This window comes from Dunckerocampus dactyliophorus, chromosome 5, assembly GCF_027744805.1.
Source record: "Dunckerocampus dactyliophorus isolate RoL2022-P2 chromosome 5, RoL_Ddac_1.1, whole genome shotgun sequence".
Lineage (NCBI taxonomy): Eukaryota > Metazoa > Chordata > Actinopteri > Syngnathiformes > Syngnathidae > Dunckerocampus > Dunckerocampus dactyliophorus.
In genome coordinates, this window is record NC_072823.1 from 7340836 (window position 1) to 7356787 (window position 15952).

Here is a 15952-nt window from a genome sequence, read left to right on the forward strand (position 1 = left end):
AGCATTGGTGGTATGTGGCTAACATAGCTGCTTTCCAAGCAGTTGACCTGGATTTGATTCCCAGCCAATGCAATGTTAAAGTTGAATTTATTGCAGATGCTGGTTGAACAATTGTTCTCTCATGGGCCTGTCAATAACCGATTTTCTGGTCAAACAGCACATCAACTCGTAGCATTGGTGGTATAGTGGCTAACATAGCTGCCTTCCAAGCAGTTGACCTGGATTCGATTCCCAGCCAATGCAATGTTAAAGTTGAATTTATTGCAGATGTTGGTTGAACAACTATTCTCTCATGGACCTGTCAATAACCGATTTTCTGGTCAAACAGTACATCTGCTCGTAGCATTGGTGGTATAGTGGCTAACATAGCTGCCTTCCAAGCAGTTGACCTGGGTTCGATTCCCAGCCAATGCAAACCTTAAATCGAACTTACCAGTGTCCACGGTTTTCTTCTCCACACATTCAATCCGCTCATTCACCTGTCATGCCTGATGTTTTGGTTGAACTATAGCTGACCTCGTAGCATTGGTGATATAGTGGCTAACATAGCTGCTTTCCAAGCAGTTGACCTGGATTCGATTCCCAGCCAATGCAATGTTAAAGTTGAATTTATTGCAGATGTTGGTTGAACAACTATTCTCTCATGGACCTGTCAGTAACCGATTTTCTGGTAAAATAGCACATCTACTCAGAGCATTGGTGGTATAGTGGCTAACATAGCTGCTTTCCAAGCAGTTGACCTGGGTTCGATACCCACCCACTGCAATGGTAAAGTTTAATTTATTGCACATGTTTAAAAATGCAATGACCGATGGAAACTTAATTGCAAATGTTCAAGTATGGCGATCACAGTTGTCCTGAGTAGCTATTTTCTCATGGACCTGTCAATGACCAATTTTCTGGTCAAACAGCACATCTACTCGTAGCATTGGTGGTATAGTGGCTAACATAGCTGCCTTCCAAGCAGTTGAACTGGGATCGATTCCCAGCCAATGCAAACCTTAAATCTAACTTACCAGTGCCCACGGTTTTCTTCTCCACACATTCAATCCGCTCATTCACCTATCATGCCTGATGTTTTGGTTGAACTATAGCTGACCTTGTAGCATTGGTGGTATGTGGCTAACATAGCTGCTTTCCAAGCAGTTGACCTGGATTCGATTCCCAGCCAATGCAATGTTAAAGTTGAATTTATTGCAGATGCTGGTTGAACAACTATTCTCTCATGGACCTGTCAGTAACGATTTTCTGGTCAAACAGCACATCTACTCGTAGCATTGGTGGTATAGTGGCTAACATAGCTGCCTTCCAAGCAGTTGACCTGGATTCGATTCCCAGCCAATGCAAACCTTAAATCCAACTTACCAGTGCCCACGGTTTTCTAATCCGCTCATTCACCTGTCATGCCTGATGTTTTGGTTGAACTATAGCTGACCTCGTAGCATTGGTGGTATAGTGGCTAACATAGCTGCTTTCCAAGCAGTTGACCTGGATTCGATTCCCAGCCAATGCAATGTTAAAGTTGAATTTATTGCAGATGCTGGTTGAACAACTATTCTCTCATGGACCTGTCAGTAACGATTTTCTGGTCAAACAGCACATCTGCTCGTAGCATTGGTGGTATAGTGGCTAACATAGCTGCCTTCCAAGCAGTTGACCTGGGTTCGATTCCCAGCCAATGCAAACCTTAAATCCAATTTACCAGTGTCCACGGTTTTCTAATCCGCTCATTCACCTGTCATGCCTGATGTTTTGGTTGAACTATAGCTGACCTCGTAGCATTGGTGGTATGTGGCTAACATAGCTGCTTTCCAAGCAGTTGACCTGGATTCGATTCCCAGCCAATGCAATGTTAAAGTTGAATTTATTGCAGATGCTGGTTGAACAACTATTCTCTCATGGGCCTGTCAATAACCGATTTTCTGGTCAAACAGCACATCAACTCGTAGCATTGGTGGTATAGTGGCTAACATAGCTGCCTTCCAAGCAGTTGACCTGGGTTCGATTCCCAGCCAATGCAAACCTTAAATCTAGCTTACCATTTTCCACGTTTTTATTCTCCACATATTTTATTAGCTCATGGACCTGTCATGCCTGATGTTTTGGTTGAACTATAGCTGACCTCGTAGCATTGGTGGTATAGTGGCTAACATAGCTGCTTTCCAAGCAGTTGACCTGGATTCGATTCCCAGCCAATGCAATGTTAAAGTTGAATTTATTGCAGATGCTGGTTGAACAACTATTCTCTCATGGACCTGTCAATAACCGATTTTCTGGTCAAACAGCACATCTGCTCGTAGCATTGGTGGTATAGTGGCTAACATAGCTGCCTTCCAAGCAGTTGACCTGGGTTCGATTCCCAGCCAATGCAAACCTTAAATCGAATTTACCAGTGTCCACGGTTTTCTTCTCCACACATTTAATCCGCTCATTCACCTGTCATGCCTGATGTTTTGGTTGAACTATAGCTGACCTCGTAGCATTGGTGGTATAGTGGCTAACATAGCTGCTTTCCAAGCAGTGACCTGTATTCGATTCCCAGCCAATGCAATGTTAAAGTTGAATTTATTGCAGATGCTGGTTGAACAACTATTCTCTCATGGACCTGTCAGTAACGATTTTCTGGTCAAACAGCACATCTGCTCGTAGCATTGGTGGTATAGTGGCTAACATAGCTGCCTTCCAAGCAGTTGACCTGGGTTCGATTCCCAGCCAATGCAAACCTTAAATCCAACTTACCAGTGTCCACGGTTTTCTAATCCGCTCATTCACCTGTCATGCCTGATGTTTTGGTTGAACTATAGCTGACCTCGTAGCATTGGTGGTATGTGGCTAACATAGCTGCTTTCCAAGCAGTTGACCTGGATTCGATTCCCAGCCAATGCAATGTTAAAGTTGAATTTATTGCAGATGCTGGTTGAACAACTATTCGCTCATGGGCCTGTCAATAACCGATTTTCTGGTCAAACAGCACATCAACTCGTAGCATTGGTGGTATAGTGGCTAACATAGCTGCCTTCCAAGCAGTTGACCTGGGTTCGATTCCCAGCCAATGCAAACCTTAAATCTAGCTTACCATTTTCCACGTTTTTATTCTCCACACATTCAATCCGCTCATTCACCTGTCATGCCTGATGTTTTGGTTGAACTATAGCTGACCTCGTAGCATTGGTGATATAGTGGCTAACATAGCTGCTTTCCAAGCAGTTGACCTGGATTCGATTCCCAGCCAATGCAATGTTAAAGTTGAATTTATTGCAGATGTTGGTTGAACAACTATTCTCTCATGGACCTGTCAGTAACCGATTTTCTGGTAAAATAGCACATCTACTCAGAGCATTGGTGGTATAGTGGCTAACATAGCTGCTTTCCAAGCAGTTGACCTGGGTTCGATACCCACCCACTGCAATGGTAAAGTTTAATTTATTGCACATGTTTAAAAATGCAATGACCGATGGAAACTTAATTGCAAATGTTCAAGTATGGCGATCACAGTTGTCCTGAGTAGCTATTTTCTCATGGACCTGTCAATGACCAATTTTCTGGTCAAACAGCACATCTACTCGTAGCATTGGTGGTATAGTGGCTAACATAGCTGCCTTCCAAGCAGTTGACCTGGATTCGATTCCCAGCCAATGCAAACCTTAAATCCAACTTACCAGTGCCCACGGTTTTCTAATCCGCTCATTCACCTGTCATGCCTGATGTTTTGGTTGAACTATAGCTGACCTCGTAGCATTGGTGGTATAGTGGCTAACATAGCTGCTTTCCAAGCAGTTGACCTGGATTCGATTCCCAGCCAATGCAATGTTAAAGTTGAATTTATTGCAGATGCTGGTTGAACAACTATTCTCTCATGGACCTGTCAATAACCGATTTTCTGGTCAAACAGCACATCTGCTCGTAGCATTGGTGGTATAGTGGCTAACATAGCTGCCTTCCAAGCAGTTGACCTGGGTTCGATTCCCAGCCAATGCAAACCTTAAATCCAACTTACCAGTGTCCACGGTTTTCTAATCCGCTCATTCACCTGTCATGCCTGATGTTTTGGTTGAACTATAGCTGACCTCGTAGCATTGGTGGTATGTGGCTAACATAGCTGCTTTCCAAGCAGTTGACCTGGATTCGATTCCCAGCCAATGCAATGTTAAAGTTGAATTTATTGCAGATGCTGGTTGAACAACTATTCTCTCATGGGCCTGTCAATAACCGATTTTCTGGTCAAACAGCACATCAACTCGTAGCATTGGTGGTATAGTGGCTAACATAGCTGCCTTCCAAGCAGTTGACCTGGGTTCGATTCCCAGCCAATGCAAACCTTAAATCTAGCTTACCATTTTCCACGTTTTTATTCTCCACATATTTTATTAGCTCATGGACCTGTCATGCCTGATGTTTTGGTTGAACTATAGCTGACCTCGTAGCATTGGTGGTATAGTGGCTAACATAGCTGCTTTCCAAGCAGTTGACCTGGATTCGATTCCCAGCCAATGCAATGTTAAAGTTGAATTTATTGCAGATGCTGGTTGAACAACTATTCTCTCATGGACCTGTCAATAACCGATTTTCTGGTCAAACAGCACATCTGCTCGTAGCATTGGTGGTATAGTGGCTAACATAGCTGCCTTCCAAGCAGTTGACCTGGGTTCGATTCCCAGCCAATGCAAACCTTAAATCCAACTTACCAGTGTCCACGGTTTTCTAATCCGCTCATTCACCTGTCATGCCTGATGTTTTGGTTGAACTATAGCTGACCTCGTAGCATTGGTGGTATGTGGCTAACATAGCTGCTTTCCAAGCAGTTGACCTGGATTCGATTCCCAGCCAATGCAATGTTAAAGTTGAATTTATTGCAGATGCTGGTTGAACAACTATTCTCTCATGGGCCTGTCAATAACCGATTTTCTGGTCAAACAGCACATCAACTCGTAGCATTGGTGGTATAGTGGCTAACATAGCTGCCTTCCAAGCAGTTGACCTGGGTTCGATTCCCAGCCAATGCAAACCTTAAATCTAGCTTACCATTTTCCACGTTTTTATTCTCCACATATTTTATTAGCTCATGGACCTGTCATGCCTGATGTTTTGGTTGAACTATAGCTGACCTCGTAGCATTGGTGGTATAGTGGCTAACATAGCTGCTTTCCAAGCAGTTGACCTGGATTCGATTCCCAGCCAATGCAATGTTAAAGTTGAATTTATTGCAGATGCTGGTTGAACAACTATTCTCTCATGGACCTGTCAATAACCGATTTTCTGGTCAAACAGCACATCTGCTCGTAGCATTGGTGGTATAGTGGCTAACATAGCTGCCTTCCAAGCAGTTGACCTGGGTTCGATTCCCAGCCAATGCAAACCTTAAATCGAACTTACCAGTGTCCACGGTTTTCTTCTCCACACATTCAATCCGCTCATTCACCTGTCATGCCTGATGTTTTGGTTGAACTATAGCTGACCTCGTAGCATTGGTGGTATAGTGGCTAACATAGCTGCTTTCCAAGCAGTGACCTGTATTCGATTCCCAGCCAATGCAATGTTAAAGTTGAATTTATTGCAGATGCTGGTTGAACAACTATTCTCTCATGGACCTGTCAGTAACGATTTTCTGGTCAAACAGCACATCTGCTCGTAGCATTGGTGGTATAGTGGCTAACATAGCTGCCTTCCAAGCAGTTGACCTGGGTTCGATTCCCAGCCAATGCAAACCTTAAATCCAACTTACCAGTGTCCACGGTTTTCTAATCCGCTCATTCACCTGTCATGCCTGATGTTTTGGTTGAACTATAGCTGACCTCGTAGCATTGGTGGTATGTGGCTAACATAGCTGCTTTCCAAGCAGTTGACCTGGATTCGATTCCCAGCCAATGCAATGTTAAAGTTGAATTTATTGCAGATGCTGGTTGAACAACTATTCTCTCATGGGCCTGTCAATAACCGATTTTCTGGTCAAACAGCACATCAACTCGTAGCATTGGTGGTATAGTGGCTAACATAGCTGCCTTCCAAGCAGTTGACCTGGGTTCGATTCCCAGCCAATGCAAACCTTAAATCTAGCTTACCATTTTCCACGTTTTTATTCTCCACATATTTTATTAGCTCATGGACCTGTCATGCCTGATGTTTTGGTTGAACTATAGCTGACCTCGTAGCATTGGTGGTATAGTGGCTAACATAGCTGCTTTCCAAGCAGTTGACCTGGATTCGATTCCCAGCCAATGCAATGTTAAAGTTGAATTTATTGCAGATGCTGGTTGAACAACTATTCTCTCATGGACCTGTCAATAACCGATTTTCTGGTCAAACAGCACATCTGCTCGTAGCATTGGTGGTATAGTGGCTAACATAGCTGCCTTCCAAGCAGTTGAGCTGGGTTCGATTCCCAGCCAATGCAAACCTTAAATCGAACTTACCAGTGTCCACGGTTTTCTCCTCCACACATTCAATCCGCTCATTCACCTGTCATGCCTGATGTTTTGGTTGAACTATAGCTGACCTCGTAGCATTGGTGGTATAGTGGCTAACATAGCTGCTTTCCAAGCAGTGACCTGTATTCGATTCCCAGCCAATGCAATGTTAAAGTTGAATTTATTGCAGATGCTGGTTGAACAACTATTCTCTCATGGACCTGTCAGTAACGATTTTCTGGTCAAACAGCACATCTGCTCGTAGCATTGGTGGTATAGTGGCTAACATAGCTGCCTTCCAAGCAGTTGACCTGGGTTCGATTCCCAGCCAATGCAAACCTTAAATCCAACTTACCAGTGTCCACGGTTTTCTAATCCGCTCATTCACCTGTCATGCCTGATGTTTTGGTTGAACTATAGCTGACCTCGTAGCATTGGTGGTATGTGGCTAACATAGCTGCTTTCCAAGCAGTTGACCTCGATTCGATTCCCAGCCAATGCAATGTTAAAGTTGAATTTATTGCAGATGCTGGTTGAACAACTATTCGCTCATGGGCCTGTCAATAACCGATTTTCTGGTCAAACAGCACATCAACTCGTAGCATTGGTGGTATAGTGGCTAACATAGCTGCCTTCCAAGCAGTTGACCTAGGTTCGATTCCCAGCCAATGCAAACCTTAAATCTAGCTTACCATTTTCCACGTTTTTATTCTCCACACATTCAATCCGCTCATTCACCTGTCATGCCTGATGTTTTGGTTGAACTATAGCTGACCTCGTAGCATTGGTGATATAGTGGCTAACATAGCTGCTTTCCAAGCAGTTGACCTGGATTCGATTCCCAGCCAATGCAATGTTAAAGTTGAATTTATTGCAGATGTTGGTTGAACAACTATTCTCTCATGGACCTGTCAGTAACCGATTTTCTGGTAAAATAGCACATCTACTCAGAGCATTGGTGGTATAGTGGCTAACATAGCTGCTTTCCAAGCAGTTGACCTGGGTTCGATACCCACCCACTGCAATGGTAAAGTTTAATTTATTGCACATGTTTAAAAATGCAATGACCGATGGAAACTTAATTGCAAATGTTCAAGTATGGCGATCACAGTTGTCCTGAGTAGCTATTTTCTCATGGACCTGTCAATGACCAATTTTCTGGTCAAACAGCACATCTACTCGTAGCATTGGTGGTATAGCGGCTAACATAGCTGCCTTCCAAGCAGTTGACCTGGATTCGATTCCCAGCCAATGCAAACCTTAAATCCAACTTACCAGTGCCCACGGTTTTCTAATCCGCTCATTCACCTGTCATGCCTGATGTTTTGGTTGAACTATAGCTGACCTCGTAGCATTGGTGGTATCGTGGCTAACATAGCTGCTTTCCAAGCAGTTGACCTGGATTCGATTCCCAGCCAATGCAATGTTAAAGTTGAATTTATTGCAGATGCTGGTTGAACAACTATTCTCTCATGGACCTGTCAATAACCGATTTTCTGGTCAAACAGCACATCTGCTCGTAGCATTGGTGGTATAGTGGCTAACATAGCTGCCTTCCAAGCAGTTGACCTGGGTTCGATTCCCAGCCAATGCAAACCTTAAATCGAACTTACCAGTGTCCACGGTTTTCTTCTCCACACATTCAATCCGCTCATTCACCTGTCATGCCTGATGTTTTGGTTGAACTATAGCTGACCTCGTAGCATTGGTGATATAGTGGCTAACATAGCTGCTTTCCAAGCAGTTGACCTGGATTCGATTCCCAGCCAATGCAATGTTAAAGTTGAATTTATTGCAGATGTTGGTTGAACAACTATTCTCTCATGGACCTGTCAGTAACCGATTTTCTGGTAAAATAGCACATCTACTCAGAGCATTGGTGGTATAGTGGCTAACATAGCTGCTTTCCAAGCAGTTGACCTGGGTTCGATTCCCACCCACTGCAATGGTAAAGTTTAATTTATTGCACATGTTTAAAAATGCAATGACCGATGGAAACTTAATTGCAAATGTTCAAGTATGGCGATCACAGTTGTCCTGAGTAGCTATTTTCTCATGGACCTGTCAATGACCAATTTTCTGGTCAAACAGCACATCTACTCGTAGCATTGGTGGTATAGTGGCTAACATAGCTGCCTTCCAAGCAGTTGACCTGGATTCGATTCCCAGCCAATGCAAACCTTAAATCCAACTTACCAGTGCCCACGGTTTTCTAATCCGCTCATTCACCTGTCATGCCTGATGTTTTGGTTGAACTATAGCTGACCTCGTAGCATTGGTGGTATAGTGGCTAACATAGCTGCTTTCCAAGCAGTTGACCTGGATTCGATTCCCAGCCAATGCAATGTTAAAGTTGAATTTATTGCAGATGCTGGTTGAACAACTATTCTCTCATGGGCCTGTCAATAACCGATTTTCTGGTCAAACAGCACATCAACTCGTAGCATTGGTGGTATAGTGGCTAACATAGCTGCCTTCCAAGCAGTTGACCTGGGTTCGATTCCCAGCCAATGCAAACCTTAAATCTAGCTTACCATTTTCCACGTTTTTATTCTCCACATATTTTATTAGCTCATGGACCTGTCATGCCTGATGTTTTGGTTGAACTATAGCTGACCTCGTAGCATTGGTGGTATAGTGGCTAACATAGCTGCTTTCCAAGCAGTTGACCTGGATTCGATTCCCAGCCAATGCAATGTTAAAGTTGAATTTATTGCAGATGCTGGTTGAACAACTATTCTCTCATGGACCTGTCAATAACCGATTTTCTGGTCAAACAGCACATCTGCTCGTAGCATTGGTGGTATAGTGGCTAACATAGCTGCCTTCCAAGCAGTTGAGCTGGGTTCGATTCCCAGCCAATGCAAACCTTAAATCGAACTTACCAGTGTCCACGGTTTTCTCCTCCACACATTCAATCCGCTCATTCACCTGTCATGCCTGATGTTTTGGTTGAACTATAGCTGACCTCGTAGCATTGGTGGTATAGTGGCTAACATAGCTGCTTTCCAAGCAGTGACCTGTATTCGATTCCCAGCCAATGCAATGTTAAAGTTGAATTTATTGCAGATGCTGGTTGAACAACTATTCTCTCATGGACCTGTCAGTAACGATTTTCTGGTCAAACAGCACATCTGCTCGTAGCATTGGTGGTATAGTGGCTAACATAGCTGCCTTCCAAGCAGTTGACCTGGGTTCGATTCCCAGCCAATGCAAACCTTAAATCCAACTTACCAGTGTCCACGGTTTTCTAATCCGCTCATTCACCTGTCATGCCTGATGTTTTGGTTGAACTATAGCTGACCTCGTAGCATTGGTGGTATGTGGCTAACATAGCTGCTTTCCAAGCAGTTGACCTCGATTCGATTCCCAGCCAATGCAATGTTAAAGTTGAATTTATTGCAGATGCTGGTTGAACAACTATTCGCTCATGGGCCTGTCAATAACCGATTTTCTGGTCAAACAGCACATCAACTCGTAGCATTGGTGGTATAGTGGCTAACATAGCTGCCTTCCAAGCAGTTGACCTAGGTTCGATTCCCAGCCAATGCAAACCTTAAATCTAGCTTACCATTTTCCACGTTTTTATTCTCCACACATTCAATCCGCTCATTCACCTGTCATGCCTGATGTTTTGGTTGAACTATAGCTGACCTCGTAGCATTGGTGATATAGTGGCTAACATAGCTGCTTTCCAAGCAGTTGACCTGGATTCGATTCCCAGCCAATGCAATGTTAAAGTTGAATTTATTGCAGATGTTGGTTGAACAACTATTCTCTCATGGACCTGTCAGTAACCGATTTTCTGGTAAAATAGCACATCTACTCAGAGCATTGGTGGTATAGTGGCTAACATAGCTGCTTTCCAAGCAGTTGACCTGGGTTCGATACCCACCCACTGCAATGGTAAAGTTTAATTTATTGCACATGTTTAAAAATGCAATGACCGATGGAAACTTAATTGCAAATGTTCAAGTATGGCGATCACAGTTGTCCTGAGTAGCTATTTTCTCATGGACCTGTCAATGACCAATTTTCTGGTCAAACAGCACATCTACTCGTAGCATTGGTGGTATAGCGGCTAACATAGCTGCCTTCCAAGCAGTTGACCTGGATTCGATTCCCAGCCAATGCAAACCTTAAATCCAACTTACCAGTGCCCACGGTTTTCTAATCCGCTCATTCACCTGTCATGCCTGATGTTTTGGTTGAACTATAGCTGACCTCGTAGCATTGGTGGTATCGTGGCTAACATAGCTGCTTTCCAAGCAGTTGACCTGGATTCGATTCCCAGCCAATGCAATGTTAAAGTTGAATTTATTGCAGATGCTGGTTGAACAACTATTCTCTCATGGACCTGTCAATAACCGATTTTCTGGTCAAACAGCACATCTGCTCGTAGCATTGGTGGTATAGTGGCTAACATAGCTGCCTTCCAAGCAGTTGACCTGGGTTCGATTCCCAGCCAATGCAAACCTTAAATCGAACTTACCAGTGTCCACGGTTTTCTTCTCCACACATTCAATCCGCTCATTCACCTGTCATGCCTGATGTTTTGGTTGAACTATAGCTGACCTCGTAGCATTGGTGATATAGTGGCTAACATAGCTGCTTTCCAAGCAGTTGACCTGGATTCGATTCCCAGCCAATGCAATGTTAAAGTTGAATTTATTGCAGATGTTGGTTGAACAACTATTCTCTCATGGACCTGTCAGTAACCGATTTTCTGGTAAAATAGCACATCTACTCAGAGCATTGGTGGTATAGTGGCTAACATAGCTGCTTTCCAAGCAGTTGACCTGGGTTCGATTCCCACCCACTGCAATGGTAAAGTTTAATTTATTGCACATGTTTAAAAATGCAATGACCGATGGAAACTTAATTGCAAATGTTCAAGTATGGCGATCACAGTTGTCCTGAGTAGCTATTTTCTCATGGACCTGTCAATGACCAATTTTCTGGTCAAACAGCACATCTACTCGTAGCATTGGTGGTATAGTGGCTAACATAGCTGCCTTCCAAGCAGTTGACCTGGATTCGATTCCCAGCCAATGCAAACCTTAAATCCAACTTACCAGTGCCCACGGTTTTCTAATCCGCTCATTCACCTGTCATGCCTGATGTTTTGGTTGAACTATAGCTGACCTCGTAGCATTGGTGGTATAGTGGCTAACATAGCTGCTTTCCAAGCAGTTGACCTGGATTCGATTCCCAGCCAATGCAATGTTAAAGTTGAATTTATTGCAGATGCTGGTTGAACAACTATTCTCTCATGGACCTGTCAATAACCGATTTTCTGGTCAAACAGCACATCTGCTCGTAGCATTGGTGGTATAGTGGCTAACATAGCTGCCTTCCAAGCAGTTGACCTGGGTTCGATTCCCAGCCAATGCAAACCTTAAATCCAACTTACCAGTGTCCACGGTTTTCTAATCCGCTCATTCACCTGTCATGCCTGATGTTTTGGTTGAACTATAGCTGACCTCGTAGCATTGGTGGTATGTGGCTAACATAGCTGCTTTCCAAGCAGTTGACCTGGATTCGATTCCCAGCCAATGCAATGTTAAAGTTGAATTTATTGCAGATGCTGGTTGAACAACTATTCTCTCATGGGCCTGTCAATAACCGATTTTCTGGTCAAACAGCACATCAACTCGTAGCATTGGTGGTATAGTGGCTAACATAGCTGCCTTCCAAGCAGTTGACCTGGGTTCGATTCCCAGCCAATGCAAACATTAAATCTAGCTTACCATTTTCCACGTTTTTATTCTCCACATATTTTATTAGCTCATGGACCTGTCATGCCTGATGTTTTGGTTGAACTATAGCTGACCTCGTAGCATTGGTGGTATAGTGGCTAACATAGCTGCTTTCCAAGCAGTTGACCTGGATTCGATTCCCAGCCAATGCAATGTTAAAGTTGAATTTATTGCAGATGCTGGTTGAACAACTATTCTCTCATGGACCTGTCAATAACCGATTTTCTGGTCAAACAGCACATCTGCTCGTAGCATTGGTGGTATAGTGGCTAACATAGCTGCCTTCCAAGCAGTTGACCTGGGTTCGATTCCCAGCCAATGCAAACCTTAAATCGAACTTACCAGTGTCCACGGTTTTCTTCTCCACACATTCAATCCGCTCATTCACCTGTCATGCCTGATGTTTTGGTTGAACTATAGCTGACCTCGTAGCATTGGTGGTATAGTGGCTAACATAGCTGCTTTCCAAGCAGTGACCTGTATTCGATTCCCAGCCAATGCAATGTTAAAGTTGAATTTATTGCAGATGCTGGTTGAACAACTATTCTCTCATGGACCTGTCAGTAACGATTTTCTGGTCAAACAGCACATCTGCTCGTAGCATTGGTGGTATAGTGGCTAACATAGCTGCCTTCCAAGCAGTTGACCTGGGTTCGATTCCCAGCCAATGCAAACCTTAAATCCAACTTACCAGTGTCCACGGTTTTCTAATCCGCTCATTCACCTGTCATGCCTGATGTTTTGGTTGAACTATAGCTGACCTCGTAGCATTGGTGGTATGTGGCTAACATAGCTGCTTTCCAAGCAGTTGACCTCGATTCGATTCCCAGCCAATGCAATGTTAAAGTTGAATTTATTGCAGATGCTGGTTGAACAACTATTCGCTCATGGGCCTGTCAATAACCGATTTTCTGGTCAAACAGCACATCAACTCGTAGCATTGGTGGTATAGTGGCTAACATAGCTGCCTTCCAAGCAGTTGACCTGGGTTCGATTCCCAGCCAATGCAAACCTTAAATCTAGCTTACCATTTTCCACGTTTTTATTCTCCACACATTCAATCCGCTCATTCACCTGTCATGCCTGATGTTTTGGTTGAACTATAGCTGACCTCGTAGCATTGGTGATATAGTGGCTAACATAGCTGCTTTCCAAGCAGTTGACCTGGATTCGATTCCCAGCCAATGCAATGTTAAAGTTGAATTTATTGCAGATGTTGGTTGAACAACTATTCTCTCATGGACCTGTCAGTAACCGATTTTCTGGTAAAATAGCACATCTACTCAGAGCATTGGTGGTATAGTGGCTAACATAGCTGCTTTCCAAGCAGTTGACCTGGGTTCGATACCCACCCACTGCAATGGTAAAGTTTAATTTATTGCACATGTTTAAAAATGCAATGACCGATGGAAACTTAATTGCAAATGTTCAAGTATGGCGATCACAGTTGTCCTGAGTAGCTATTTTCTCATGGACCTGTCAATGACCAATTTTCTGGTCAAACAGCACATCTACTCGTAGCATTGGTGGTATAGTGGCTAACATAGCTGCCTTCCAAGCAGTTGACCTGGATTCGATTCCCAGCCAATGCAAACCTTAAATCCAACTTACCAGTGCCCACGGTTTTCTAATCCGCTCATTCACCTGTCATGCCTGATGTTTTGGTTGAACTATAGCTGACCTCGTAGCATTGGTGGTATAGTGGCTAACATAGCTGCTTTCCAAGCAGTTGACCTGGATTCGATTCCCAGCCAATGCAATGTTAAAGTTGAATTTATTGCAGATGCTGGTTGAACAACTATTCTCTCATGGACCTGTCAATAACCGATTTTCTGGTCAAACAGCACATCAACTCGTAGCATTGGTGGTATAGTGGCTAACATAGCTGCCTTCCAAGCAGTTGACTTGGGTTCGATTCCCAGCCAATGCAAACCTTAAATCGAACTTACCAGTGTCCACGGTTTTCTTCTCCACACATTCAATCCGCTCATTCACCTGTCATGCCTGATGTTTTGGTTGAACTATAGCTGACCTCGTAGCATTGGTGGTATAGTGGCTAACATAGCTGCTTTCCAAGCAGTTGACCTGGATTCGATTCCCAGCCAATGCAATGTTAAAGTTGAATTTATTGCAGATGCTGGTTGAACAACTATTCTCTCATGGACCTGTCAATAACCGATTTTCTGGTCAAACAGCACATCTGCTCGTAGCATTGGTGGTATAGTGGCTAACATAGCTGCCTTCCAAGCAGTTGACCTGGGTTCGATTCCCAGCCAATGCAAACCTTAAATCCAACTTACCAGTGTCCACGGTTTTCTAATCCGCTCATTCACCTGTCATGCCTGATGTTTTGGTTGAACTATAGCTGACCTCGTAGCATTGGTGGTATGTGGCTAACATAGCTGCTTTCCAAGCAGTTGACCTGGATTCGATTCCCAGCCAATGCAATGTTAAAGTTGAATTTATTGCAGATGCTGGTTGAACAACTATTCTCTCATGGGCCTGTCAATAACCGATTTTCTGGTCAAACAGCACATCAACTCGTAGCATTGGTGGTATAGTGGCTAACATAGCTGCCTTCCAAGCAGTTGACCTGGGTTCGATTCCCAGCCAATGCAAACCTTAAATCTAGCTTACCATTTTCCACGTTTTTATTCTCCACATATTTTATTAGCTCATGGACCTGTCATGCCTGATGTTTTGGTTGAACTATAGCTGACCTCGTAGCATTGGTGGTATAGTGGCTAACATAGCTGCCTTCCAAGCAGTTGACCTGGGTTCAATTCCCAGCCAATGCAAACCTTAAATCCAACTTACCAGTGTCCACGGTTTTCTTCTCCACACATTCAATCCGCTCATTCACCTGTCATGCCTGATGTTTTGGTTGAACTATAGCTGATCTCGTAGCATTGGTGGTATAGTGGCTAACATAGCTGCTTTCCAAGCAGTTGACCTGGTTTCGATTCCCAGCCAATGCAATGTTAAAGTTGAATTTATTGCAGATGTTGGTTGAACAACTATTCTCGCATGGACCTGTCAGTAACCGATTTTCTGGTCAAATAGCACATTTACTCAGAGCATTGGTGGTATAGTGGCTAACATAGCTGCGTTCCCAGCTGGGTTCGATTCCCAGCTAGTGCAAACCTTAAATCAAACTTCCCATTTTCCACGTTTTTATTCTCCACACATTCTCGTCGCTCATGGACCTGTCATGCCTGATGTTTTGGTTGAACAGCAGCCTACCTTGTAGCATTGGTGGTATAGTGGCTAACATAGCTGCGTTCCAAGCAGTTGACCTGGCCTCGATTCCAAGCCAATGCACACCTTAAATTGAGCTTACCAGTTTTATTCTCCACACATTCTATTCGGTCATGGACCTGTCATGCCTGATGTTTTGGTTGAACAGTAGCTGGCCTTGTAGCATTGGTGGTATAGTGGCTAACATAGCTGCCTTCCAAGCAGTTGACCTGGATTCGATTCCCAGCCAATGTTTACTGTGAGATCTGACCTCTGAGCCCAGTATCTTATGCTCATTATCAAGTTAGACACATACTTTCCCCTCAGAGCTTGGCAGCTTGTGCTCTACAAGATTCCTGCTTTTCTTTCGCTTGATTCTGTGTCTATTTTTTTAGCCTTAAAATCTAAAAATATGCTTGAATACGGATATCAAGGCTGTGTTTTGGAAGCTTCTAAATTTAAAGTGTCAGGACTGAGAGTTTTGGGATCTTGGTTCTGTGTAAACAATCATGCAAGATGGACAGTTTCCTGGAACTGCTTCACAAGGAAAAC

General features: G+C 43.7%; 53 non-coding genes across 53 annotated transcripts; all 53 read left to right on the plus strand.

Annotated features, from left to right (window-relative positions):
* Positions 1-171: 171 nt before the first annotated feature.
* trnag-ucc (transfer RNA glycine (anticodon UCC)) lies at positions 172-243 on the plus strand. The gene has a single exon. It is a non-coding gene; the product is annotated as a tRNA-Gly (tRNA).
* A 99-nt stretch (positions 244-342) lies between these two features.
* trnag-ucc (transfer RNA glycine (anticodon UCC)) lies at positions 343-414 on the plus strand. The gene has a single exon. It is a non-coding gene; the product is annotated as a tRNA-Gly (tRNA).
* Positions 415-925: 511 nt separating this feature from the next.
* On the plus strand, positions 926-997 carry trnag-ucc (transfer RNA glycine (anticodon UCC)). Its single transcript has one exon. It is a non-coding gene; the product is annotated as a tRNA-Gly (tRNA).
* A 277-nt stretch (positions 998-1274) lies between these two features.
* trnag-ucc (transfer RNA glycine (anticodon UCC)) lies at positions 1275-1346 on the plus strand. The gene has a single exon. It is a non-coding gene; the product is annotated as a tRNA-Gly (tRNA).
* Positions 1347-1441: 95 nt separating this feature from the next.
* On the plus strand, positions 1442-1513 carry trnag-ucc (transfer RNA glycine (anticodon UCC)). Its single transcript has one exon. It is a non-coding gene; the product is annotated as a tRNA-Gly (tRNA).
* Positions 1514-1611: 98 nt separating this feature from the next.
* Positions 1612-1683, plus strand: trnag-ucc (transfer RNA glycine (anticodon UCC)). Its single transcript has one exon. It is a non-coding gene; the product is annotated as a tRNA-Gly (tRNA).
* A 265-nt stretch (positions 1684-1948) lies between these two features.
* On the plus strand, positions 1949-2020 carry trnag-ucc (transfer RNA glycine (anticodon UCC)). Its single transcript has one exon. It is a non-coding gene; the product is annotated as a tRNA-Gly (tRNA).
* A 108-nt stretch (positions 2021-2128) lies between these two features.
* On the plus strand, positions 2129-2200 carry trnag-ucc (transfer RNA glycine (anticodon UCC)). The gene has a single exon. It is a non-coding gene; the product is annotated as a tRNA-Gly (tRNA).
* Positions 2201-2299: 99 nt separating this feature from the next.
* On the plus strand, positions 2300-2371 carry trnag-ucc (transfer RNA glycine (anticodon UCC)). Its single transcript has one exon. It is a non-coding gene; the product is annotated as a tRNA-Gly (tRNA).
* Positions 2372-2648: 277 nt separating this feature from the next.
* On the plus strand, positions 2649-2720 carry trnag-ucc (transfer RNA glycine (anticodon UCC)). Its single transcript has one exon. It is a non-coding gene; the product is annotated as a tRNA-Gly (tRNA).
* A 265-nt stretch (positions 2721-2985) lies between these two features.
* On the plus strand, positions 2986-3057 carry trnag-ucc (transfer RNA glycine (anticodon UCC)). Its single transcript has one exon. It is a non-coding gene; the product is annotated as a tRNA-Gly (tRNA).
* Positions 3058-3568: 511 nt separating this feature from the next.
* Positions 3569-3640, plus strand: trnag-ucc (transfer RNA glycine (anticodon UCC)). Its single transcript has one exon. It is a non-coding gene; the product is annotated as a tRNA-Gly (tRNA).
* A 95-nt stretch (positions 3641-3735) lies between these two features.
* trnag-ucc (transfer RNA glycine (anticodon UCC)) lies at positions 3736-3807 on the plus strand. The gene has a single exon. It is a non-coding gene; the product is annotated as a tRNA-Gly (tRNA).
* A 99-nt stretch (positions 3808-3906) lies between these two features.
* On the plus strand, positions 3907-3978 carry trnag-ucc (transfer RNA glycine (anticodon UCC)). Its single transcript has one exon. It is a non-coding gene; the product is annotated as a tRNA-Gly (tRNA).
* Positions 3979-4243: 265 nt separating this feature from the next.
* On the plus strand, positions 4244-4315 carry trnag-ucc (transfer RNA glycine (anticodon UCC)). Its single transcript has one exon. It is a non-coding gene; the product is annotated as a tRNA-Gly (tRNA).
* A 108-nt stretch (positions 4316-4423) lies between these two features.
* trnag-ucc (transfer RNA glycine (anticodon UCC)) lies at positions 4424-4495 on the plus strand. Its single transcript has one exon. It is a non-coding gene; the product is annotated as a tRNA-Gly (tRNA).
* Positions 4496-4594: 99 nt separating this feature from the next.
* trnag-ucc (transfer RNA glycine (anticodon UCC)) lies at positions 4595-4666 on the plus strand. Its single transcript has one exon. It is a non-coding gene; the product is annotated as a tRNA-Gly (tRNA).
* A 265-nt stretch (positions 4667-4931) lies between these two features.
* On the plus strand, positions 4932-5003 carry trnag-ucc (transfer RNA glycine (anticodon UCC)). Its single transcript has one exon. It is a non-coding gene; the product is annotated as a tRNA-Gly (tRNA).
* A 108-nt stretch (positions 5004-5111) lies between these two features.
* Positions 5112-5183, plus strand: trnag-ucc (transfer RNA glycine (anticodon UCC)). Its single transcript has one exon. It is a non-coding gene; the product is annotated as a tRNA-Gly (tRNA).
* A 99-nt stretch (positions 5184-5282) lies between these two features.
* On the plus strand, positions 5283-5354 carry trnag-ucc (transfer RNA glycine (anticodon UCC)). The gene has a single exon. It is a non-coding gene; the product is annotated as a tRNA-Gly (tRNA).
* Positions 5355-5631: 277 nt separating this feature from the next.
* trnag-ucc (transfer RNA glycine (anticodon UCC)) lies at positions 5632-5703 on the plus strand. Its single transcript has one exon. It is a non-coding gene; the product is annotated as a tRNA-Gly (tRNA).
* A 265-nt stretch (positions 5704-5968) lies between these two features.
* Positions 5969-6040, plus strand: trnag-ucc (transfer RNA glycine (anticodon UCC)). The gene has a single exon. It is a non-coding gene; the product is annotated as a tRNA-Gly (tRNA).
* A 108-nt stretch (positions 6041-6148) lies between these two features.
* trnag-ucc (transfer RNA glycine (anticodon UCC)) lies at positions 6149-6220 on the plus strand. The gene has a single exon. It is a non-coding gene; the product is annotated as a tRNA-Gly (tRNA).
* A 99-nt stretch (positions 6221-6319) lies between these two features.
* Positions 6320-6391, plus strand: trnag-ucc (transfer RNA glycine (anticodon UCC)). The gene has a single exon. It is a non-coding gene; the product is annotated as a tRNA-Gly (tRNA).
* Positions 6392-6668: 277 nt separating this feature from the next.
* Positions 6669-6740, plus strand: trnag-ucc (transfer RNA glycine (anticodon UCC)). Its single transcript has one exon. It is a non-coding gene; the product is annotated as a tRNA-Gly (tRNA).
* Positions 6741-7005: 265 nt separating this feature from the next.
* Positions 7006-7077, plus strand: trnag-ucc (transfer RNA glycine (anticodon UCC)). The gene has a single exon. It is a non-coding gene; the product is annotated as a tRNA-Gly (tRNA).
* A 511-nt stretch (positions 7078-7588) lies between these two features.
* Positions 7589-7660, plus strand: trnag-ucc (transfer RNA glycine (anticodon UCC)). Its single transcript has one exon. It is a non-coding gene; the product is annotated as a tRNA-Gly (tRNA).
* A 266-nt stretch (positions 7661-7926) lies between these two features.
* On the plus strand, positions 7927-7998 carry trnag-ucc (transfer RNA glycine (anticodon UCC)). The gene has a single exon. It is a non-coding gene; the product is annotated as a tRNA-Gly (tRNA).
* Positions 7999-8509: 511 nt separating this feature from the next.
* On the plus strand, positions 8510-8581 carry trnag-ucc (transfer RNA glycine (anticodon UCC)). The gene has a single exon. It is a non-coding gene; the product is annotated as a tRNA-Gly (tRNA).
* Positions 8582-8676: 95 nt separating this feature from the next.
* trnag-ucc (transfer RNA glycine (anticodon UCC)) lies at positions 8677-8748 on the plus strand. Its single transcript has one exon. It is a non-coding gene; the product is annotated as a tRNA-Gly (tRNA).
* Positions 8749-8847: 99 nt separating this feature from the next.
* On the plus strand, positions 8848-8919 carry trnag-ucc (transfer RNA glycine (anticodon UCC)). The gene has a single exon. It is a non-coding gene; the product is annotated as a tRNA-Gly (tRNA).
* A 108-nt stretch (positions 8920-9027) lies between these two features.
* On the plus strand, positions 9028-9099 carry trnag-ucc (transfer RNA glycine (anticodon UCC)). Its single transcript has one exon. It is a non-coding gene; the product is annotated as a tRNA-Gly (tRNA).
* A 99-nt stretch (positions 9100-9198) lies between these two features.
* Positions 9199-9270, plus strand: trnag-ucc (transfer RNA glycine (anticodon UCC)). The gene has a single exon. It is a non-coding gene; the product is annotated as a tRNA-Gly (tRNA).
* A 277-nt stretch (positions 9271-9547) lies between these two features.
* Positions 9548-9619, plus strand: trnag-ucc (transfer RNA glycine (anticodon UCC)). The gene has a single exon. It is a non-coding gene; the product is annotated as a tRNA-Gly (tRNA).
* A 265-nt stretch (positions 9620-9884) lies between these two features.
* On the plus strand, positions 9885-9956 carry trnag-ucc (transfer RNA glycine (anticodon UCC)). Its single transcript has one exon. It is a non-coding gene; the product is annotated as a tRNA-Gly (tRNA).
* A 511-nt stretch (positions 9957-10467) lies between these two features.
* trnag-ucc (transfer RNA glycine (anticodon UCC)) lies at positions 10468-10539 on the plus strand. The gene has a single exon. It is a non-coding gene; the product is annotated as a tRNA-Gly (tRNA).
* Positions 10540-10805: 266 nt separating this feature from the next.
* Positions 10806-10877, plus strand: trnag-ucc (transfer RNA glycine (anticodon UCC)). The gene has a single exon. It is a non-coding gene; the product is annotated as a tRNA-Gly (tRNA).
* A 511-nt stretch (positions 10878-11388) lies between these two features.
* On the plus strand, positions 11389-11460 carry trnag-ucc (transfer RNA glycine (anticodon UCC)). The gene has a single exon. It is a non-coding gene; the product is annotated as a tRNA-Gly (tRNA).
* A 95-nt stretch (positions 11461-11555) lies between these two features.
* Positions 11556-11627, plus strand: trnag-ucc (transfer RNA glycine (anticodon UCC)). Its single transcript has one exon. It is a non-coding gene; the product is annotated as a tRNA-Gly (tRNA).
* A 99-nt stretch (positions 11628-11726) lies between these two features.
* trnag-ucc (transfer RNA glycine (anticodon UCC)) lies at positions 11727-11798 on the plus strand. Its single transcript has one exon. It is a non-coding gene; the product is annotated as a tRNA-Gly (tRNA).
* Positions 11799-12063: 265 nt separating this feature from the next.
* On the plus strand, positions 12064-12135 carry trnag-ucc (transfer RNA glycine (anticodon UCC)). The gene has a single exon. It is a non-coding gene; the product is annotated as a tRNA-Gly (tRNA).
* A 108-nt stretch (positions 12136-12243) lies between these two features.
* On the plus strand, positions 12244-12315 carry trnag-ucc (transfer RNA glycine (anticodon UCC)). The gene has a single exon. It is a non-coding gene; the product is annotated as a tRNA-Gly (tRNA).
* Positions 12316-12414: 99 nt separating this feature from the next.
* On the plus strand, positions 12415-12486 carry trnag-ucc (transfer RNA glycine (anticodon UCC)). Its single transcript has one exon. It is a non-coding gene; the product is annotated as a tRNA-Gly (tRNA).
* A 277-nt stretch (positions 12487-12763) lies between these two features.
* trnag-ucc (transfer RNA glycine (anticodon UCC)) lies at positions 12764-12835 on the plus strand. The gene has a single exon. It is a non-coding gene; the product is annotated as a tRNA-Gly (tRNA).
* Positions 12836-13100: 265 nt separating this feature from the next.
* On the plus strand, positions 13101-13172 carry trnag-ucc (transfer RNA glycine (anticodon UCC)). Its single transcript has one exon. It is a non-coding gene; the product is annotated as a tRNA-Gly (tRNA).
* A 511-nt stretch (positions 13173-13683) lies between these two features.
* trnag-ucc (transfer RNA glycine (anticodon UCC)) lies at positions 13684-13755 on the plus strand. Its single transcript has one exon. It is a non-coding gene; the product is annotated as a tRNA-Gly (tRNA).
* A 95-nt stretch (positions 13756-13850) lies between these two features.
* Positions 13851-13922, plus strand: trnag-ucc (transfer RNA glycine (anticodon UCC)). The gene has a single exon. It is a non-coding gene; the product is annotated as a tRNA-Gly (tRNA).
* Positions 13923-14021: 99 nt separating this feature from the next.
* trnag-ucc (transfer RNA glycine (anticodon UCC)) lies at positions 14022-14093 on the plus strand. The gene has a single exon. It is a non-coding gene; the product is annotated as a tRNA-Gly (tRNA).
* A 108-nt stretch (positions 14094-14201) lies between these two features.
* On the plus strand, positions 14202-14273 carry trnag-ucc (transfer RNA glycine (anticodon UCC)). The gene has a single exon. It is a non-coding gene; the product is annotated as a tRNA-Gly (tRNA).
* A 99-nt stretch (positions 14274-14372) lies between these two features.
* trnag-ucc (transfer RNA glycine (anticodon UCC)) lies at positions 14373-14444 on the plus strand. The gene has a single exon. It is a non-coding gene; the product is annotated as a tRNA-Gly (tRNA).
* A 265-nt stretch (positions 14445-14709) lies between these two features.
* Positions 14710-14781, plus strand: trnag-ucc (transfer RNA glycine (anticodon UCC)). Its single transcript has one exon. It is a non-coding gene; the product is annotated as a tRNA-Gly (tRNA).
* Positions 14782-14889: 108 nt separating this feature from the next.
* trnag-ucc (transfer RNA glycine (anticodon UCC)) lies at positions 14890-14961 on the plus strand. The gene has a single exon. It is a non-coding gene; the product is annotated as a tRNA-Gly (tRNA).
* Positions 14962-15069: 108 nt separating this feature from the next.
* Positions 15070-15141, plus strand: trnag-ucc (transfer RNA glycine (anticodon UCC)). The gene has a single exon. It is a non-coding gene; the product is annotated as a tRNA-Gly (tRNA).
* Positions 15142-15952: the final 811 nt, after the last annotated feature.